The sequence below is a fragment of the Cannabis sativa genome, chromosome 4 (assembly GCF_029168945.1).
Source record: "Cannabis sativa cultivar Pink pepper isolate KNU-18-1 chromosome 4, ASM2916894v1, whole genome shotgun sequence".
Lineage (NCBI taxonomy): Eukaryota > Viridiplantae > Streptophyta > Magnoliopsida > Rosales > Cannabaceae > Cannabis > Cannabis sativa.
Genome location: NC_083604.1, coordinates 38,125,116 through 38,149,065, shown reverse-complemented (window position 1 = coordinate 38,149,065; position 23,950 = coordinate 38,125,116).

Genomic DNA, 23,950 nt, shown 5'->3' with positions numbered 1-23,950 from the left:
TTTCGAAAAATTAAAGTATTCAAGGACACAATTTTCGAAAATGCATGTTAAAATAAAAAATTAATCCTGGAAAAATTATTCTAATTTAATGTTGGCCCAAAATTAATTAATAAAATTAATTTACAACAAAAAATATAATTTTCCTATTTAATTAAATATATAAGAAAAATTTCAAATATTTAAGTATGATGATGAAAATCAACTTAAACATTAATTTTCTATTTAATTAAATACACTAGAAAAATACTTCAAGCAAAAATATCATCTATCTAGATTTTCCTTTGACTAATTAATTCAATTTCTAATAATATACTTTAATTCAATTTATTTTAAATTAATCAATAAATGAAAAAATCATTGATTTAAGTTGATCCAAGAATTAATTAAAATAAATAATTAATTTACAACTTAATCTATTTTTCAAGATAAATTCAAAATCATCTTGCATTATAAAATGCAATTTCGAAAATTGATTAATAAAATAAAGAAAAATATATTTTACTTCATTTATGTTAATTGATCATTAAATGAAAAAAATCATTGATTTAAGTTGGTCCAAAATTAAAATAAATAATTTACAACTTTAATCTATTTTTCAAATAAAATTCGAAATTCCAGCATTTAAGAAATGCAATTTCGAAATTTGATTAATAAAATAAAGAAAAAATATATTTTGAAAATTATTTAAATTTAGTTGAAAAATTAAATTTCAACTAAAAATAATTTTCTGTTTAATTAAGTGTCATGAAAAAGAAATATTTAAGTATGATGATGAAAATCAACTTAGATATTTAATTTTCAAATTAATTAAATGTATTAAATTCAAGAAATAAATAATTAAGTGTAGAGAAGGCTTAATTATTAATCTCTAGTTTAATACTAGGAAAAATATACTTAAAATAAATTGCACCAAAATTAATTATTTAAATAATTAATTTCACAACGTATAATATTTTCCTATTTAATATTAGAAATAATAAGTAGTCTAGAAATAACTATCTAGAAAGTATTTTATTGGACTAAGTATCTTTTCCACAAAATTTGAAAAAATATCTAATTTAAGTTGTATTAGAAAAAAAAATCTAGAACTTAAATATTTTAAAATTTAAATTTAATTAAATATCAAAATTAAGTTGTAACCACTTAATTTGAAGATATTCCATTTTAAGTTAATATTCGAAAAGATATTAACTTAAAAAATATCAAAAATATTCCATTTTAAGTTAATATTCGAAAAGATATTAACTTAAAAAATATCTAAAGAATCTTAATAACTAATGCCTAAAATTCTTCAACTTAATTTTGGAATTTTAAATCCAAAAGATATTCAGATTTAAGTTGGTTAGTTGTAGATAACGAAATATCAACTTAAATAGGAATATTTAATGAAAAATTTTAATTAAGCTTCAGAAAGAATCTAGATGGTTATAATTCTATATTTAATTAAATACAAGAAAATACATATAGTTTAGCTTAGAATAAAAAAATTCTTTAAACTATAATTTTCTTAAATTAATTTCAAAATAAATGAAATTAATTATGTTGCTAATCAATTTTATTAGGTTAAACTAGTTTAATTAACCTAATACAGTTATTCAAATCAGGCAAATGGGCCTTCACAATTGGGGTGGTTCATGTGAGGGGGTGCTGGGTTCAGTATGTCCTACCCACTACTATGGCTCCCATTCCCAATTCTCACACAAGGCCCAAAAGAGAGGAATTTAACCTTAAAATGAACAACTGTTATTAATTGAATAGGCCCAAAAACTAAATGGGCCTAAATAAATTCTATCAAGAACTATGATAATTTATTTTAGCAACATTAACCTATATGCATCTATAATGAAATTAAACACATAGACTCACACAGGCACACTTTGGATGGGTCCTATCATGTTGCCAGGTCATACACAGATGAAAGAAGATTGTAAATATACCTGTTACAAATTATTAACTTGACCAAGGGAGCCATCAGATCATTAGATCTGGCAAAAACTAACCATGGCAAAAAGTAATCAATTAATAATAGGTTTTGAAAACTTACACACAAGCTAAAACACATACTCCTGCAACAAGGTTAGCTGGATAGTTGGATGTAGGATTTATTTAATTTTAAATTAAATTATCAATTTCGAAATAATTAATTAAATAAAAAATAATTTTCAAAATTTAAAAAAAAATTAAATTTAAAATTAAACCTACAATTTTGAAAAAATTAGGTTTCAACCAACCTAAATATCATTTCAAAATTTACTAACTACTTTTAAAATTTAAATGTTATTTTATAAATAAAAATTAAATAAAAAATTAGAAAAGATAAATGAATATCTTTTTTCAGATTTTAAATGTAATTTAAATAAATAAAATAACAAAATTTAAAAGTTAGCAAAATATCTTACATCTTTTTAAAATTACATGATTATAGTTATCTTATTTTAAATTTAAATAAGGTCAAATTATTTAAAAAAAGATAAATTTAAAATATTTAAAATCTGACCTTAAATTTAAAAATAAGATAAGATATAATCAAATTTAAAAATAAGATAGATTATTAAGCAAATAAGATAGATACTAACTATTTTTAAATTCAAATTACACTAATATCTCGAATTAAATTTAAAAAATATTAATAAATTTAATTATGATAATTAGAATTGAATTAGGAATAGTAAATGTATAAATACAGAACTACACGAAAAATCGGAAGTTAATTCCATGAAAAAGCATGAAAAAACGAAGAAAAACGAAAAAATTGGGACCTATACGGACAGTTTTCGCACAACTCCAATTTTTTCGAATCTTCAAAAAATCATAACTAATTCAAATTAAATCGAAATTGAGTTCTGTAAAAAAGTAACTTGCTTAATTTTTTCCATACTATCCAATAAAAATAATTTCAGAAACAGATATTCAATTATTTTTAACGAAAATTCACAAACACCAATCAATCATCAAATAACACTCAATACAACATGATACCATCCAAAAACAAACAAACAATCATTTTAAAGTCCGAATATCTTGCAAGTAAATCAATTACCATGGCTCTGAGGCCAGTTGTTGAAAATTATTTTACCAGGATCTTAGATCTACTCACAAGTATGTTGATTAACACCCTAAATATGAACTTTCTAAAACGATGAAATAAACACGTATAAAGTTTAGAAAACCTTACATTGGGTGCAGCGGAATATAATGACTCCTTCCGTTCAGATATCTAGCCCTTGATTCCTTTCTTTAGCAGAGCATTATCAATATCCGAACCTAGATCTCTTTCTCTCAATCTTTGATGCTGAAACTCCTTCTTGCTGAAAGTCTTTCTTCACGATCTTCCTCACTATGATTGAGGTATCACTTGCTGTGTGTGGGAACTACTCATACACTAAGTATTTCCAAATCTCAATGAGGAAGAGAGAGAGAGTGGGTTCGGCCAAAGATAGGGAGAGAGAGAGAGGCTCAGTTTTTTCTGAATCAGAACTGTCAGAAGAAAAGTGTTATTTTCCTGAAGCCTTCACTATCTATTTATAGCATTCCACTAGGGTTAGGTTTGAATTCTTTGGCATTAAAATAATGAAAATATCAGTTTAAATTTCCTACAAAAGTGGCCGGCCCTATACAAGTGGATTTGGGCCTCACTGTTTGCAATTTTGCAGTTTTATCTTTTCTGCATCTGATTTTCTCAAAAACGCCAATTTTCTAATTCAACCATTTAAATGCCAATTCTAACTATTTAATAACTATAAATAATTAGTAAATAATATTGTCATTTATCATATTTATTAATTGAACCATACAAAGTATCATAATTAACAAATATGCCCCTAAAACTCTTTCTTTACAATTTCGCCCTTACTTAGTGAAAATTTCACAAATAGACATAGTCTAATTTGAGAATTATAATTGATTAATCAAAACCAATTATATGAGTCTTACAAGCAATATTATCTCAACTAGTGCGGGGACCATGGGTCTATATAACCGAGCTTCCAATAAGTAGATCAAGAATTTAGCACTAAAATTCACTAACTTATTAATTCTTCGTTGAATCCACGCATAGAACTTAGAATTGCACTCTCAGTATATAGAATGCTCTATATGTTCCACCATATAGATGCATCATTAGTTATCCATTGTTATAATCCGAATGTGATCAATGATCCTCTATATGAATGATCTACACTGTAAAGGGATTATATTACCATTACACCCTACAATGTATTTTATCCTTAAAACACTTGACCCCGTATAAATGATATTTCAGCTTATGTGAAATGAGTACTCCACCATTTATGTTCGTTTGGTCAAGCTCGAAGGAGATCATCCTTTGCTTACTATTCGCCAGATAGAAGCTATAGATTCCATGTTTATGCTAGCGCTCCCACTCAATTGCACTACCGTGTTCCCAAAATGTACGTATCACCCTGACCTAAAAGTAGGCTTAACTAACAAATTAAGGAACACGAATAGCCTTTCAAGATTGAGCCTAATCATAACAGGATTAAGAACATTTGATCTAGGATCAACTAGGCGATATTGACTTGAATAGATATTACGGTAAGTTTAATAAATCTAAGTCAAAGTTCAATATCGGTCCCTTCCGATGCATACTCCATGCATCCAACCTTAGATTTACTTTAACCAATGCTCTGGAAAGAACATAACACTTCTCCAAATGCAAGTAAACTCTGTTGTAGATTATCATATCAATAAAACCCTATGTCTGATAAATCTAGGAAACTTTATTCACATAGTCATGTTTACTTTCCAATGTGTGTACGACACAATAAAAAAGATCAAGTATGTGAAAAGGGTTTCAGATGAATTTATACATTATGTAAATATATTCATGAAATAAATCATGTGAACCATGCAACATTAAATGTTATTTTTGATCTATATTAATAAGTAAATCTGATTATATTGAAATGAGTTTTATTTAGGGCATAAAACCCAACACTTACGTCTTGGTCATATAGGCTATGATAAACTTCAAAGGTTAACCAAATGTGGTCCATTGAAAAATGTCACCTTAGGTGAATTACCAGTTTGTGAATCTTACCTAAAAGGCAAAATGACAAAACGTTCTTTCTCTGCAAAGGGAGAGCGTGCCAAGGAACCACTAGGCATAGTGCATTAAGATCTTTGTGGACCACTGAATGTCAAAATTAGAGGTGGCTATGAGTACTTTGTCACTTTCATCGATGATTACTCTAGATACGGTCATATCTACCTTATGCATAAGAAATCTAAAACGTTTGAGAAGTTCAGGAATTTCTAGCATTGGCTCAAAACCAATTGAGTAAAACTTTAAAGATCTTGTGAACTAATAATAGTGGAGAATATATGGATATGCAGTTTAAAGATCATTTAATTGAACTTGGAATTGAATCCCAATTGACTGCCCCTAGCACTCCACAGCAAAATGGAGTTGCAGAAAGAAGAAATTGCACGCTTTTGGAAATGGTTAGGTCCATCTTTAGCTACTCAACTTTACCTACGTCCTTCTGGGGATATGCTATTCAAATGGAAACTGACATTTTAAATGTTGTTCCATCTAAATCAGTCCCTAAGACTGTTGGGTTTTGTGCCCTAAATAAAACCCATTTCAATATAATCAGATTTACTAATTAATAAAGATCAGAAATAGCATTTTATGTTGCATGGTTCACATGATTTATTTCATGATTATATACATATAATGTATGAATTCTATTTAAGTCCAGAACATATAAATTTGTTAAAGATTATAGTGTTGTCAGCATAGTGGAATATCATCTTAATTATATGTTCGAAAGTGTATTCCCTGATTTGTCAGAACACTGGATTTAGACTGACATGGTATAATCAGCGATAGGTATTCTTACACCTTGGAAAAGTGTTATGTCCTTTCCAGGACATTGGCAAAGTTTACCAGTATCGGATGTATGGAGTATACATCGGAAGGGACCAATATTGAACTTTGATTAGATATATTAAAATTTACCGTAATATCTATTCAATTAAATATCACATGTTGATCCTAGATCAAATGATCTTAATCCTGATATGGTTAGGTTCGATCTCAAGAGTACTATACATGTCTTTTGATTTGTTAGTTAAGCCTACTTTTGGGTCAGGGTGATACGTACATTTTGGGAACAGGATAGTATAATTGAGTGGGAGCGCTACCATAAATTGGAATCTATAACTTCTATATGAATTTAGAAGTGAAACGATGATATCCTTCGAGCTTGGCTAAACAGAGATAAATGGTGGAGATCTCATTTTACTTTGCTGAAATATCATTTATACGGAGCTAAGTGTTTTAAGGATAAAATACATTGAAGGTGTAACGGTCACTTAGTGCCTTTTCAATGTAGATCATCTATTAGAGGGTCACTGATCACATTAGCATTATAACAATGGATAACTAATGACGTGTCTATATCATGGAACATATAGAGCGTTCTATATGACTGAGAGTGAAATTCCAAGTTCTAAGAGTGGATTCAATAAGGAATTGATAAGTTAGGGAATTTACTTGGTAAATTCGGTTCAACTTATTGGAAGCTCAGTTATATAGACCCATGGTCCCCATACTAGTTGAGACCATACTGCTTGTAAGACTAAGTTAATTGATTTTAATTAATCAATTATAATTCTAAAAGTTAGACTATGTCTACTTTATGAGTTTTCACTAAGCAAGGGTAAAACAGTCAATCGAGAGTTTAAAGGGTATATTTATTAATTGGGAAACTTTGATTAGTTTTTATTAATAAATAAAATAAATGACAATATATTATTTAATAGTTAATTATAGTTATTAAATAATTAGATTTGACGTTTTTGTGGTTGAATGAGAAAATTGGCAATTTTGGAGAATGGGAAACTAGGAATGATAAAATAGGAAAGTTGCAAAAGTGAGAGACTTGTTTCCTTATTCCATGGCCGACCACTTTGCTTCCTATTTCTCATTTTATTTTTCATTTTTAAGTAACAAGTAATTCAACCTTAACCCTATGTGGTATTCTATAAATAGAAGGTAAAGGCTTCAGGTTTTACACACACATTACTGTATTATTTTCTTTCACTCAAACACTTTGAAGCCGCCACTTTCCCTCTCTGTCTTCTCTGTTTTTCGAAATTCCTTTGAGTGATGAGTAGTGCCCACACACATCAAGTGGTACCTGAATCATAGTATGTAAGACTATGAAAATTCAGCACCAACAAGAAGGAGAGAAGAAGATCCAGATTCAAATCTTGATTATGCTCTGCTACAGAAAGGAATCAAGAGCTAAAGATCTGAATGGAAGGAGTCATAATATTCTGCTACACCCAATGTAAGGTTTTCTTAAACTCTTATGTGTTTATTTCATTGTTTTAGAATTCATATTAGGATGTTAATCTAACATACTTGGTAGTAAATCTAGATCCTGGTAAAATATTTCCAACAACTGGCACCAGAGCCATGGTAATAATTTACTTTCATGTAATATAAATTAAAACGATGTTTTATAGTTTTTTGTGTTGATTTGGATGGTTTCATGTTGGTTTATGTGTTTATGTGATGATTGTATGTGTTGTACGAATTTTTTCCATGAAAAATATTTTTTCTATTTTTGAAAATATTTTCTTAGGATTCCTTGTGAAAAATTAAGCAATTTTTTTTTTACAGAACTCGATTCCGATAAAAATTGAAAAAGTTATGAATTTTGGAAAATCAGGATTCAAGGCTGTCGAGTGGGTGCATCGTTGTGCACCAAGCACTCGGACAACCAAGGATCCACGCGCGTGACTAGCCCACCAGCACCCTCCATCCGTCCATTTTTCCGGCTCGAGCACCCTGCATCCGTCGAGTTTCCTCCGCTGGGTGCCCTTGCTCCGCGCGCGTATGGGCATTTTGCAGCCTCTAGAGGCTGCACGTGCAACCTCCTAGGCTGCCAACCCAAAAATTACGATTTTTGGGATTTTTCCCCAAAAATCCAATTTTTTCATGGGATTGTTTCTCAAAATTCATTTTTCCTTTTCTAAATATTTCTAAATTGAAATATTTCCAATTTTAAAATATTTTTAATTTGGAATTTTTTCTAATTTTAAATATTTGCATTTTGGAATATTTTCAATTTTAAATATTTCCTATTATGGTTAGATTTAAAAATTTGTTAACTTCTTTAATATTTATATATTATTTAATTATAAGATTAGATATTTTGATATTTAAAATATTTTAAATTAAAGATAATTTTGTCTTTTTATTTAAAATATTATATTAAAATTATCTTATATGACAAATTAAATAATTAATAAATTTGAAATTAAGATAGATATTTTTATAGATACACTTACCATAATATTTTCAAATTCAAATTTGCTATTTTGTTAAATATTTAATTATTTATAAATTATAAGTTTAAAAATGATATTTTTCTATATATATATCATTTTTTTTCCTTATTGGAAATTTATAAATCATATCTTAAATATTCAAATAACTTAGATATTTTGTAGAAATTTAAATATTGCTTAATTTGAGATATTTTGACATATAATTATGGTAATTATTATTTATTTATTATTTTATTGCTAAAATAATAATTATCTAACCAAATCTATTTTAAAATTGATTTATTTTGTTACTTTAATTTTATTAAATTATAAGATCTGAAAGTGATATTGAAGATTCTTTCTTCAAATCATTGATCTTATTTGATATTTAATTTAATTTGGTTCAAATAAACCTAGATATTTTAAAATTAGTTTCTAATTTTAAGATTTTTGAGGTTTGTTTTTAACAACCCTAAATTATCAAAAATTTATTTGGTTAGTATAAGTATAATAATTTAATTATATTAATATCTTATTTCACATCTGTTACATGGACAATGTCTGTTATTTATTTATATTGTTTATTCAAAAAAATTTTTAACAAACCTATTATTTATTTGATCTAAATTGCTATGATTAACTTGTTGACAGATCCAATGATCTGATTTTAATCATAGTCCAATTGTCAATAGATCTTATAAATAATTTGTGACAGGTAAATTTTGTACTTCTTTCATCTGTGTAAACCTAGTAACATGATAGGGCCCATCCAAATCATTTGACTTGTGTGAGCCTATATGTTTGCTATTGGGCTTAGATGCATATAGGAAGCCCATTTAAGTTTTACTAAGTAAATGGACTAGGTTGCTAAAATAAATTTTGACATAAGTAAATTTATTTAGGCCCAATTAGAATTGGGCTTATTCAATGAATAACAATTATTTATTTAAAGGTTAAATTCCTCTCTTTTGGGCCTTGTGTGAGAGTTGGGGGCCAATAGAAGTGGATACGACATACTGAACCCAGCTCCCCCTCACATGAACTACCCCAATTGTGAAGGCCCATTTGCCTTATTTAAATAATTGTATTAGGTTAATTATATTAGTCTAACCTAATTAAAATTGAATTAGCAACATAATTAACTTTTAAAATATATGAAATTTATTTTTCATTTTAATATTTTAAAGTTAATTTTAGAAAAACACTTAGTTAATGATATACATTCCAGATAGTTATTTCTAGTACTAATTATTATTTCTAATATTAAATAGGAAAATATCATTGATTGTGAAATTAATTGTTTAATAATTAATTTTGGTACAATCTAAGTTTAGTATATTTTCCTAGTATTAAACTAAAATTAATAATTAAGTTTCTCTATACTTAATTATTTATTTCTTGAATTTAATACATTTAATTTTGAAAATTTCAATATCTAAGTTGATTTTCATCATGATACTTAAATATTGTTATTTTCATGTTATTTAATTAAAATTGGAAATTATTTTAAGTTTGGAATCTTAATTCAGAATAACTTAAGTTTGAATAATTTTCAAAATATATGTTATTTTATTTTATTAATCTTCTTCCCAAAATTTCAAAATTGCATTTCTTTAATGCAGAAATTTCGAATTTTATTTGAAAAATAGATTAAAGTTGAAAATTATTTATTTTAATTTTGGACCAACTTAAATCAATGATTTTTTCATTTAATGATTAATTAAAATAAATGAACTAAAATATATTATAATTAGAAATTGAATTAATTAGTCAATGAAAGTCTAGATAGTTATTATCTGTTTTGCTTGAAATATTTTTCTAGTGTATTTAATTAAATAGAAAATTAATATTTAAGTTGATATTCATCATGATACTTAAATATTTGAAATTTTTCTCAAATATTTAATTAAATAGGAAAATTATATTTTTGTTGTAAATTAATTTTGGGCCAACATAAAATTAAGATAATTGTTCCAGGATTTATTTTATTTTATTTTAAAAGCATTTTCGAAAGTAGTATTCTTCTACACTTCATTTTTCGAAATGCAATATATATTTATAGAAAATTAAATTTGAGTTGTAAATTAATTTTGAAACAACTTAAATTGAATGATTTTCTAAATATTTATTGGAAATTATTACTAAGATGAAAATAATTCACGTTATTTTCATATCCATCTAAGTATAATTTATAAATATTACATTAAAATTTATATTTAGAATTTTTTATTATAAACTAGAAATTTTAATTAAATAAATATATATTTAAAATAAATTGATTAAAAATAAATATTAGAAGAAAATACAACTTTCACTAAATAATGAGCTTTATTATTAGGATATTCAATCTCCATTGTTGGTTTTACATAGCTATTGTTTTAGTGAGTAATCCTCCCTAATGGAGGAACATTCATTAGCAAGTTAGCACCGTTTAATCTCGAAAGATAAGTAATCTTGTAAGTTTTTTATATAGTATTAATCACCCTAATGGTGGCGACTGTATAAGACTTGCAAGAATATGAAACAATGGTGGAAGCTCATAAGATAGAATAGCCTTGACTCTCGCCTAAACGGGACAACGCGGATTCCAATCTTGATCGAATAAAAGGTTGCTAGAATGTTTATCATTTTAGATGAGCTGAGAACTCTATTCAATGGATGGTATCACTGACTCTCGCCTAAACAGGACACTAATATCAGTTTGTTGAAGACCTTGGAAATTATTTAGGATTGTATGTTTTATTATTTTCACTTGTTATTCCTACTTGCTATATGCTTCATAATTTCTGAATTGTGTATGAATTTATATTGAACCATGTTATTTTCTGTTATTAAATTGTAGTTTAATTTCGAATCTTATTGTTGGTCTTACTTGGTTTGTTTTCCTAATGAGATAAATCCCTAATGGATTTTCACCGTTAGACTAACATAATATTGTTAGATCTCGAAAGATAAATATTGTATATGCAACATCTATCTGTTCATCAATTGATGACACCTTAGACTAGTATTTTACAATATGAAACAAGAAGATTGTATAAATAAGATTACTTTGACTCTTGCTTCGGAGCATTGTTGGATTCTTATTTAAAACGAAATTATCCTAATTCCTCTTAGCTTATTCATTTCGAATTAGCTCAATGACATATCATTAGATGAATGGTCTATAAATCATATAAAGTCATTCCATATTTTCTCTTAAGAAATTAAATGACGCATACGATTATATTCCCGAAATTCTATCCCAAAATGATATAAATCCTCAATCTTAGAAATCTCCTACTTGTATGGGCAAATCAACTTAGAGTTAAATTAGTAGTGGTGGTCCAAGAAAGAATTACTCATTATACAGTTACACTTTCACAAGTGTTTCATGACAATTTTCTATCAATGGATTCAAACTGTATGAGTTTAGTATTCTGTGACCAGAATCCACTTGTACTATTCTAAGAACTCTTTGATGTAACTAAACTTAAGTCATCAAAAGATACAACCACATATTTTATAGATCTATGGCATTTGTATCTTGTTCATAGTGGTTTTTGACAAGATCATTCTCTGCAAAGAGTTAATATGCCTATATCCACTGAAATTAAGTTCATCTCATTCGCAGATGGATGTACATTCAGGGGTGGATATGAGTTTTCGTTGTATTCTTAAAATGATCACTCTAGATTTTACCTTATGCAAAAGAAATTTGAAATGTTTGAAAAATTTCATGAATTTCTAGCAATGGTGGAAAACCATTAAGGTAAGTGGTTAAATATCTTGCGAACTGATAGGGGTGGAGAAATAGTTAGTTGATATGCAGTTCAAAGATCATTAATTTGATTTTTGAATTAAATCCAAACTTACCTCTCTAGGAATTCGATTTGCATATTAATAATTAGTTACAAGTCGTTGCCTAAATCCTTCTATGGTAATATAATTTCAGAATGATGCAATGGTTGTATACTTAATGTAAATCATTACTAGATTCATGGATGACCTAATCGAAATCTTAAGAAAAGCTAGAACTTCTAACCTTGGTTTACATGTTTGTTAGCTATTCTAAGTGATTAGGGGTGGACCATCCCATAGTCATTAGATAAGAAAGTGTTTGTTTAAACAAATACTACTTTTATAAGAGAATGACTAAGTTTGAAAATAAAGTAGAAAATAAAGGAGATATTTTCTTGATTCCAAAAGTGTTCCATCATCTTATTCTACATATGATGATCCCACTGCCTTTGTTGTCTTGTCACAACCGAAGAGATCAATACCATGTAGTTTTCTTAGACACAATTCACGGTACCTTGTCGTAGTGGGAGAGTTTATAGGAACTCACCTTCTTATGACTTGGAAGACACTAGTGATTAAAATCCATTGTGAATTTAAACAAGTAATGGATTGTCAAGATAAGAAACTAAGAAGAAAAGCCAAGTGTAATGACCGCTCTAGTAATGTGGATTAGTAAAGGCAATTAGCACTAATTTTTATTATTTTATTATTGTTTGTGAATTAATTTTAAATGTGGACCCCAATATTTAGAAATAAATATTACCCCTAGCTTTAGAAATACCCTAGTTTTAAGTCTAAAGGGCATTTTAGTCTTTTGTTTAAGGGTGAGTGAGGTGGCTGCCTTAGGTTTTTGACACCTAATCATGTTGATTTCAGCAAGGGATTAACTTAATCCTTTTGTCTCATTTGAAGAAAATCAAGGAAAAGGAAAAAAATTAGAAAATTGCTTTGTTCTTGAACCTCTCTCTCTCTCTCTTGCTTTCGGCTGAGACAAACCAAGGGAGTTTGTTGTTGATTGTTGGATTTCAGCAAGGATTTCAAAGGAGATAATCAATCTAAGGTAAGTTCCAATGAATCCCTCTTAGTTTTCATGTTTTTAAGTTAGGTTGAAATGGTGTTTTGGGGTAATAGGAGCTGTTAAGGTTTGAATTGCTTAGGGTTCGAATTCTGGGGTTAGGTTGAGTTAATTTAAGTCCCTAGCTTCTGGTTTTGATGCTTGATATTGGTTCTAAGCAAGCTTGAGTTTTGAAACTCAAGCTTTGAGCTTTAATGGCATAATTGGATTTATTGGTTTTTTTTGTGAATTACTGCTTGGATTCTATTGTTTATACATTGTATAGGTATACTGGAGAGTTTGGTAAGGTTTGGGGTTGAATTGAATTAAGGGGGATGATTTTTGTGTTCCCAGCACAGAACCGGTCGACCGGTTCTGGGGGACCAGTGGCAACTGGTCGACCGGTTGGTGACCCAGAACCGGATTGCCAGTTGGGAACCGATCTGCCTGTTGGGGGAAATTCCAGAACCCTAGTTTTGGCCAATTTTGAGATATTTAGGGTATTGCCATGAGGTTTATCGATAGGGAAACTTTTAGTTTCAAGTTTAAATCCCGGAAAGTGATTTAGTGAGTAACTCATCTATGTTGCAATTATTGTGATTAGGGCATCCATCTAGCACGTGAATTCCGTTCAGGTCGGCCAGCACACTTGAATCCGGAAAACAGGTAAGAACTGTGTATAATGTATGATGTGATTATCTGAATGTGTGTATACGTGTTTATATATGCATGCTTGAATTATGTTAAGCACTACCAACACTTGTATGAATAAGTTATAGAGTGCATTGGTATAGTGATTATTGTGATTGTGAGTACGATACAGTGATACCAACACAAGCATGGAAAAATGCTAAGGTGTGTGGTACATCACTCAGTGTTACTCAGTGATCGGGGTAAACCCTACCAACACCCGTACAGTGAGGTACGATGTGTCTGTGGTATAGTGGTTGTACCCTGGTATTGAACGTTCATACTCATCTGTTAAGCTCTGTAAATAGGTGTATGGGCGCCTCTTTACAGGTCGGAAATTATATGATATGTTATATGCATTTCTTACTGAGTCTGTTGACTCACAGTTTCTGCTTCCATGTGTAGGTAAAGGAATGGCGAAGGCTGAACAAGAATGAACCTGAGCTCAGGTGAGATTGTACATGTCAAGCGGCGCGACCTGGAGTGTTCGGTCTCGGGACATCTGGGAGTTGTATTTTGAAAGTCGCTGTGCGACCTAGAACTTGTGTATTTTGAATGTATAATTTGAAAAGTAAATTTTACAAAGTTTAAAAACGGGATCCCGGAATTTATAAATATTATATTATATTGCAAAGTTTAATATTTAAAACAAAAGTTTTAATTTGACATTTTTTTCGAGAAATTTCTTTGATTAGCAAAGATTGCACAATAATTGAAAAAGCACTGTAGCGTGCCTTAGCATTAGGGCGTTACAATTTTGGTATCAGAGTCGCCAGGTTTGTCTACCGAAGCTTGCTATGACATGTACAATCTTCATCAGAGAAAGCTCGGTTCACGGTTCAGTAAGCTTGTACTTGTTTAGTATTTTAAATAAATGTGAATGTGAAAGCATGATAGGAAGCATATTAGATTTTAATTAATTATTTATAAAAAAAAAAAAAAGTGTGTTGCCTTTTAAGTCTTTTAAGAGCGGTGTTAAGTTTTGATCGTTGTCTAACCTGCCTGGCTTATGGATTCGCAGGCTAAGTCCTATTAAATGGACGCCCCGCGAAATACAAGAAGTCAGGGTGGTATGGTTGAGACCGGAGGCGGTTAGGGGAATCCTCAAAATCCTCGTGGTCGCGGCCGTGGCCGTGGCAGAGCTCAGGGTGGTCGCCCTGTAAATCCACCTCAAGCTCCTCCTGATTGGGAGCAAAGATTTGCTGAGATGCAAGATAGAATCCGCCAGCAAGATGAAGAGATTCAAAGGTTGAGGCAGCAGGGTCCTCCTGCCGTGCCGCCTCAAGTGGTTCAGGCCGTTGCAGTCCCTGCGGTGCCAGCAGAATAACCTGTTGTTGGCAACCGTATGGAGCCGTTGTATGAAAGATTCCGGAAACAGGCACCTCCAGTGTTTCTGGGAGGTCCTGATGTGATGAAGGCCGAGCAGTGGCTTTCAGTGATTGAACGCATCCTTAATTTTATGGGAGTGGTTGGAAATGACCGGGTGACCTGTGCCACTTTCCAGTTTCAGGAGGATGCTCTCGTGTGGTGGGAGTTGATAACCCTCACTCGAGACGTCATGCTGATGACCTGGGAAGAATTTAAGGAGTTATTTAACTCCAAGTATTACAATGAAGCAGTCCGCAGTGCAAAGCGGAAAGAGTTCACTGATTTAGTTCAAACTGAGGGAATGTCAGTCACTGAATATACGACAAAGTTTGATCGGTTGGCTAAGTTGGCGGCGGGAATTGTGCCGACTGATTTTAGCAAGAAAGAAAAATATTTAGCGGGTTTGAGTGCAAAGATTCGGCATGATCTGGTTATTACTACTACTGAAGCAACCACATATGCGGAGATGGTTGAGAAGGCTTTGAGAGCCGAGGGTGCTGTGAAATTTCTTCAGAAGCCCCGGGTGACTCCGAGTGTTGGTGGAACCCCCACTGTTCCTACTCCTGTTTATGGTAGGGATGGTGGTGACTCCACCACTGAGCAGAAAAAGAAAAGTTGTTCCAGCTTCTGGTGGCTCGGGGAAAAGCAAGCGGTTCCGTGGGAACCAAGGCAGAGGAGGACGCCAGGGTTACTCTTACCCTGAGTGTCCACGGTGCAAGAAACATCATCTGGGAGAGTGTAACTGGAAGACATGCTTTCTGTGTGGCATGGTGGGGCATTTCAAGAAAGATTGCCCCCAGGCAAAGAAAGAGGAGCCGAAAGCTGAGGTGAAACCGGTTCCTGCTCGTGTGTTTGCTATTACCCAAGCTGATGCTGCAGCCAGTCCTTCTGTTGTGACAGGTCAGCTTCCTGTCAATAACTTGTTATTTACAGTATTATTTGACTCGGGAGCTACACGTTCATATGTGGCTACAAGAGTGATTGACCTTTTGGGCAGGCCTTGTGATATTTTAGAAAGAGGGTTTGGAACCCTAATGCCTAGCGGGGAATTGGTTATCTCTAATAGGCGCATTAGGTCTATGCCAATTAGGATCGAAGATAGGGAATTGAGTACTGACCTCATAGAATTGAAATTAACTGAGTTTGATATCATACTGGGAATGGATTTCCTATCCAAGTATTCGGCAGTATAGATTGTAGGCGTAAAGTGGTAACTTTTTCAGCCGAAAGGTGAAGATCCATTTGTTTATGTTGGATCAGTTCAGGGGTCTCGAATCCCGGTTATTTCTGTGCTGAGGGCTAGGGATTTACTGTGCAATGGTTGTGTAGGATTTCTAGCGGTGGTTTTGACTCCAGCAGACCTGAAACATTTGGGCCTGAGGTAGTCCGGGTGGTGAAAGATTTTCTTGATGTGTTTCCTGAGGAGTTGCCGGGATTGCCGCCACAGCGAGAGATTGACTTTGTAATTGATTTGGCACCTGGAGTCGAACCTGTTTCTAAAGCTCCATATAGGATGGCTCCAGCAGAACTCAAGGAGCTTAAGTTACAACTTCAGGGGATGCTTGACATTGGGTTTATTCAACCCAGTGTATCGCCCTGGGGAGCTCCGGTTCTTTTTGTGAAAAAGAAAGATGGTTCCCTCAGAATGTGTATCGATTATCGGGAACTAAATAAGTTGACGATTAAGAACAAGTACCCGTTGCCCAGGATCGATGATTTGTTCGATCAGCTTCAGGGAAAGACAGTGTTTTCGAAGATTGATTTACGGTCTGGTTATCATCAACTTAGAATTCGGGAGGAGGACATACCGAAGACTGCCTTTAGAACCAGATATGGGCACTATGAGTTTCTTGTAATGTCGTTCGGATTGACTAATGCTCCTGCATCCTTTATTGATCTCATGAATAGGGTATTCAAGGATTTCCTCGATAACTGCGTTATAGTGTTTATCGATGACATTCTTGTATACTCTCAGTCAGAAGAGGAGCACGAGCATCATCTTCGAATGGTGTTACAGCGACTTAGGGATCACAAACTGTATGCCAAGTTCAAAAAGTGGGAATTCTGGTTGTCTGAAGTGTCCTTTTTGGGACATATTGTTGGAAAGAATGGAATTATGGTTGATCCAAACAAGGTAGAATCAGTGAAGAATTGGCCGAGGCCCAAGTCTGTGACGGAAGTTCAAAGTTTTCTCAGATTAGCAGGGTATTATCAGCGTTTCGTCGAAGGATTTTCTAAACTTTCTATGCCCCTAACCGAATTGACCATGAAAAATCAGAGATTTGTGTGGTCAGATAAGTGTGAAACAAGCTTTCAGGAGTTGAAGCAACGTTTGATAACAGCTCCGGTGTTAGCTTTGCCATCAGATCAAGAGAAATTTGTGGTGTACTGTGATGCATCCATACATGGTCTGGGATGTGTTCTGATGCAAGCTGACAGAGTCATAGCCTATGCCTCTCGTCAATTGAAGGATTATGAGCAGCGTTACCCAACTCATGATTTAGAGCTCGCTGCTGTAGTTTTTGCTTTAAAGATATGGCGGCATTATCTTTACGGTGAAAAGTGTGAGATTTATACTGATCATAAAAGTCTTAAATACTTTTTCACCCAGAAAGATTTGAATATGAGGCAGAGAAGGTGGTTGGAGTTGGTTAAGGACTACGACTGTGAAATTTTATATCACCCCGGGAAAGCCAATGTTGTGGCCGATGCTTTAAGCAGAAAAGGTCCCGGTCAAGTGTGTACTACGATTATGATAGCCCCTCAACTAGCCTCAGAAATGGTTAGTGCAGGGATTGAGTTCGTGGTCGGGAAATTACATAATTTAACACTCCAATCTGATCTGTTGGAGAGAATCAGAAATGCACAATTGGAAGATCCCGAGCTAGTTAAAGTTCGAGATGAAGTAGTGGCTGGTCGGCCTAGAGGCTTTTCAGTCTCGAGCAGTGGAATGTTGTTATATAAAGCTCGAGTTTGTGTTCCTAATGTTGGTGAGCTTAAGAAAGAAATACTTGATGAAGCTCACACCACGCCTTATTCGTTGCATCCGGGAACCACCAAGATGTATCAGGATTTGAAACCCTACTTCTGGTGGTATGGGATGAAAAGAGATGTGGTGGATTATGTGTCCAAGTGCTTAACCTGTCAGCAGATTAAAGCTGAACATCAGAGGTCGGCAGGGTTATTGCAACCTTTAGTCCTTCCAGAATGGAAGTGGGAGGACATTGCAATGGACTTCGTAACTGGATTGCCTAGAACTACGGGGATGTATGATTCTGTATGGGTCATCATGGACAGATTCACAAAATCGGCTCACTTCCTACCAGTGAAAGTTACATATTCAGTGGATCAGTATGCTGAATTGTATGTGAAGGAGATAGTTCGTCTCCACGGAGCCCCTAAATCTATTGTGTCAGATAGGGATCCAAAGTTCACATCGAAATTTTGGGTGAGTCTTCAGAAGGCTATGGGTACCAAGTTAAAGTTTAGTACAACCTTTCACCCTCAGACTGATGGTCAGTCAGAAAGAACTATCCAGATTTTAGAAGACTTACTGCGAGCCTGTGTCATGGACTTTGAGGGTTCATGGAGTAAGTACTTGCCTTTAATTGAATTCTCCTACAACAACAGCTACCAAAGTACAATAGGGACGGCTCCCTATGAGATGTTATATGGTAGAAAATGTCGTTCTCCTATTCATTGGGACGAGACAGGAGAAAGGAAGTACCTGGGTCCAGAGTTAGTGCAGAGGACCAATGAAGCTATTGATAAGATCAAGGCTCGGATGCTTGCTTCTCAAAGCAGGCAGAAAAGTTATGCTGATCCGAAGCGCAGAGATGTTACATTTCAGGCAGGGGAACATGTTTTCCTGCGGGTTTCACCAATGAAGGGTATTAGGTGCTTCGGGAAGAAGGGTAAGTTAAGCCCTAGGTTCATTGGGCCATTTCAAATACTCGAGAAGGTCGGGCAGGTAGCGTATCGGCTAGCCTTACCACCAGCATTATCAGCTGTTCATGACGTATTTCACATCTCTATGTTAAGGAAATACGTGTCGGACCCGACTCATGTCTTGAGTTATGAAGCCCTTGAACTACAACCAGACTTATCCTATGAAGAGCAACCTGTTCAGATTTTGGATAGAAAAGAAAAAGTTCTTCGAAACAAGACTATTGCCTTTGGTTAAGGTGCTCTGGAGGAACAGTACGGTGGAAAGCCACCTGGGAATTGGAGTCAGATATGAGGACTCAACATCCAGAGCTATTCAGGTTAGATTTCGGGGACGAAATCCTATTAACGGGGGGATAATTGTAATGACCGCTCTAGTAATGTGGATTAGTAAAGGCAATTAGCATTAATTTTTATTATTTTATTATTGTTTGTGAATTAATTTTAAATGTGGACCCCAATATTTAGAAATAAATATTAGAGTTATAATTTCTCAATTTCGGAGATTTTATTAAACTCTAGGGGTATTATTTAGCTTATATGTGAAATATGTTAATTTTGTAATTTTTGCTCGGCGACAACGAAAAATGCGATGGATGGCTAGATTGATCACATGGGTAAGTTTAGAACCCTATTTCATAGTGGGAAATATTTTAGAGAAAATAAATTATCGGGATTGAGCGGGGTTATGGATTTTGACCATTTTACCCCTAGCTTTAGAAATACCCTAGTTTTAAGTCTAAAGGGCATTTTAGTCTTTTGTTTAAGGGTGAGTGAGGTGGCTGCCTTAGGTTTTTGACACCTAATCATGTTGATTTCAGCAAGGGATTAACTTAATCCTTTTGTCTCATTTGAAGAAAATCAAGGAAAAGGAAAAAAATTAGAAAATTGGTTTGTTCTTGAACCTCTCTCTCTCTCTTGCTTTCGGCTGAGACAAACCAAGGGAGTTTGTTGTTGATTGTTGGATTTCAGCAAGGATTTCAAAGGAGATAATCAATCTTAGGTAAGTTCCCATGAATCCCTCTTAGTTTTCAAGTTTTTAAGTTAGGTTGAAATGGTGTTTTGGGGTAATAGGAGCTTTTAAGGTTTGAATTGCTTAGGGTTCGAATTTCGGGGTTAGGTTGAGTTAATTTAAGTCCCTAGCTTCTGGTTTTGATGCTTGATATTGGTTCTAAGCAAGCTTGAGTTTTGAAACTCAAGCTTTGAGCTTTAATGGCATAATTGGATTTATTGGTTTATTCTGTGAATTACTGCTTGGATTCTATTGTTTATACATTGTATAGGTATACTGGAGAGTTTGGTAAGGTTTGGGGTTGAATTGAATTAAGGGGGATGATTTTTGTGTTCCCAGCACAGAACCGGTCGACCGGTTCTGGGGGACCAGTGGCAACCGGTCGACCGGTTGGTGACCCAGAACCGGATTGCCGGTTGGGAACCGGTCTGCCTGTTGGGGGAAATTCTAGAACCTTAGTTTTGGCCAATTTTGAGATATTTAGGGTATTGCCATGAGGTTTATCGATAGGGAAACTTTTAGTTTCAAGTTTAAATCCCGGAAAGTGATTTAGCGAGTAACTCATCTGTGTTGCAATTATTGTGATTAGGGCATCCATCTAGCACGTGAATTCCATTCAAGTCGGCCAGCACACTTGAATCCGGAAAATAGGTAAGAACTGTGTATAATGTATGATGTGATTATCTGAATGTGTGTATATGTGTTTATATATGCATGCTTGAATTATGTTAAGCACTACCAACACTTGTATGAATAAGTTATAGAGTGCATTGGTATAGTGATTATTGTGATTGTGATTACGATACAGTGATACCAACACAAGCATGGAAAAATGCTAAGGTGTGTGGTACATCACTCAGTGTTACTCAGTGATCGGGGTAAACCCTACCAACACCCGTATAGTGAGGTACGATGTGTGTGTGGTATAGTGGTTGTACCCTGGTATTGAACGTTCATACTCATCTGTTAAGCTCTGTAAATAGGTGTATGGGCCCCTATTTACAGGTCGGAAATTATATGGTATGTTATATGCATTTCTTGCGAGTACGGTGACTCACAGTTTCTGCTTCCATGTGTAGGTACAGGAAAGGCGAAGGCTGAACAAGAATGAACCTGAGCTCGGGTGAGATTGTACATGTCAAGCGGCGCGACCTGGAGTGTTCGGTCTCGGGACATCTGGGAGTTGTATTTTGAAAGTCGTTGTGCGACCTAGAACTTGTGTATTTTGAATGTATAATTTGAAAAGTAAATTTTACAAAGTTTAAAAACGGGATCCCAGAATTTGTAAATATTATATTATATTGCAAAGTTTAATATTTAAAACAAAAGTTTTAATTTGACACGTTTTTCGAGAAATTTCTTTGATTAGCAAAGATTGCACAATAATTAAAAAAGCACTGTAGCGTGCCTTAGCATTAGGGCGTTACACCAAGAGAAATATGGTTTAATCCATTCACATGGAATAACCTAAAGTTTTCTATTACAAGAACATAAAAGGAAATTTTCGTTAATAAAGTCTATTCAATGGATTTAACAAAACTTCCTGTTCCTAGTATTATAGGTTTGAGTTTCTCTAAACCTATGGCTTGTGGTATACCTGGTAATTACTTACTCTAATGCAAGCAACTTACTTTAGTAAGATGCTGAAGCATTTTCTTTCCAATGACAATCTATAGAAGCTTCACAACTTCTTAGACATAGATTTTATTTATCTAAGGAAAAGTCTCAACTATTCCAGAAAAGATAAAGCCATGAAAGTATTTCTTAAATCAACAGTGAGAGGTCTCAGATATGCTTTAGTATGCCTTAGACCAGACACCTGTTGTTGAGTGGGAGTAATGAGTAGGTATCAGATTAATCCAGGAGAAGAACATTGGAAGACAATCAAGTAAATTTTAAGATTATGAAGAGGAACTATATGTTAGTCAATAAGGGTGTGTTTAAAACCCTTAGACTACACCACATCAGATTTCAAGACTTGCCTTTGTGCTAGAAAGTCTGCTGATAAAATGGTGATTACTCTGGGGGTGGAGTAATGATTTTGGAGAAGTGTAAAAACCTATCTGAAATCTCTTAGTCTACCAGAGAGAGACTGAATGTTAAAGTTGCAGGAAAGATACTTATTCAGTCTAAGGAAAGTTCTATACAATTGTGGCACCGTTCCAACTTGTCTTAACTACTAGTGTTATTTCCTGAATAACCAAAAGTAGTTGCCAAAAGTATAGAATCCAGTATCCCAAAAGAGTAGACATATAGAGAGAGGAATTTTACAATATCAAGGATTTTGTGATTAAGGGAAAGTAATGGTGGAGAAAAGGTTGTTGTTAATTAAACCTGTCAGATCCTATTACGAGGAGTTTACTACTACTACACTTGATTTATATATCAAGGTGTTAATGATTATTTGAAATGCACATTTTCTTTTATATTAGTGCAAGTGGGAGTTTGTTGGATTTTGTGCCCTAAATAAAACCCATTTCAATATAATCAGATTTACTTATTAATAAAGATCAGAAATAACATTTTATGTTGCATGGTTCACATGATTTATTTCATGATTATATACATATAATGTATGAATTCTATTTAAGTCCAGAACATATGAATTTGTTAAAGATTATAGTGTTGTCAGCACAGTGGAATATATTCTTAATTATATGTTCGAAAGTTTATTCCCTGATTTGTCAGAACACTGGATTTAGACTGACATGGTATAATCAGCGATAGGTATTCTTACACCTTGGAAAAGTGTTATGTCCTTTCCAGGACATTGGCAAAGTTTACCAGTATCGGATGTATGGAGTATACATCAGAAGGGACCGATATTGAACTTTGATTAGATATATTAAAATTTACTGTAATATCTATTCAATTCAATATCACCTGTTGATCCTAGATCAAATGATCTTAATCCTCATATGGTTAGGTTCGATCTCAAGAGTACTATACATGTTCTTTGATTTGTTAGTTAAGCCTACTTTTGGGTCAGGGTGATACGTACATTTTGGGAACATGATAGTATAATTGAGTGGGAGCGCTACCATAAATATAGAATCTATAACTTCTATAGGAATTTAGAAATGAAACGATGATATCCTTCGAGCTTGGCTAAACAGAGATAAATGGTGGAGATCTCATTTCACTTTGCTGAAATATCATTTATACGGAGCTAAGTGTTTTAAGGATAAAATACATTGAAGGTGTAACGGTAACTTAGTGCCTTTTCAATGTAGATCATCTATTAGAAGGTCATTGATCACATTAGGATTATAACAATGGACAACTAGTGACGTGTCTATGTTGGATATATTTTACCAGGATCTAGATTTACTAACAAGTATGTTTCATTAACATCCTAATATGAATTCTAAAACAATGAAATAAACACATATAAAGTTTAGGAAACCTACATTGGGGGCAGCGGAATATAATGACTCCTTCCGTTCAGATATCTAGCCCTTGATTCCTTTCTGTAGTAGAGCATTATCAATATCTGAACCTGGATCTCTTTCTCTCCTTCCCTTGATGCTGATTCTCCTACTTGTTGGTTGATTTTCCATAGTCTTACACACTATGATTGAGATACCACTTGATGTGTGTGGGCACTCACTCATTCACTCAAGGATTTCGAAATGTAGAGAAGAAAAGAAGAGAGAAGGTGATTTCGGCTATAGAGAATAGGAGGCCCAATTTCATCTGACAAAGTTAAGTGTGAATGAGAGCCATCACTATCTATTTATAGGTAACCACCTAAGTTTAAGTTAAAATTATTTGGCATTAAAATAATGAAAAATTAA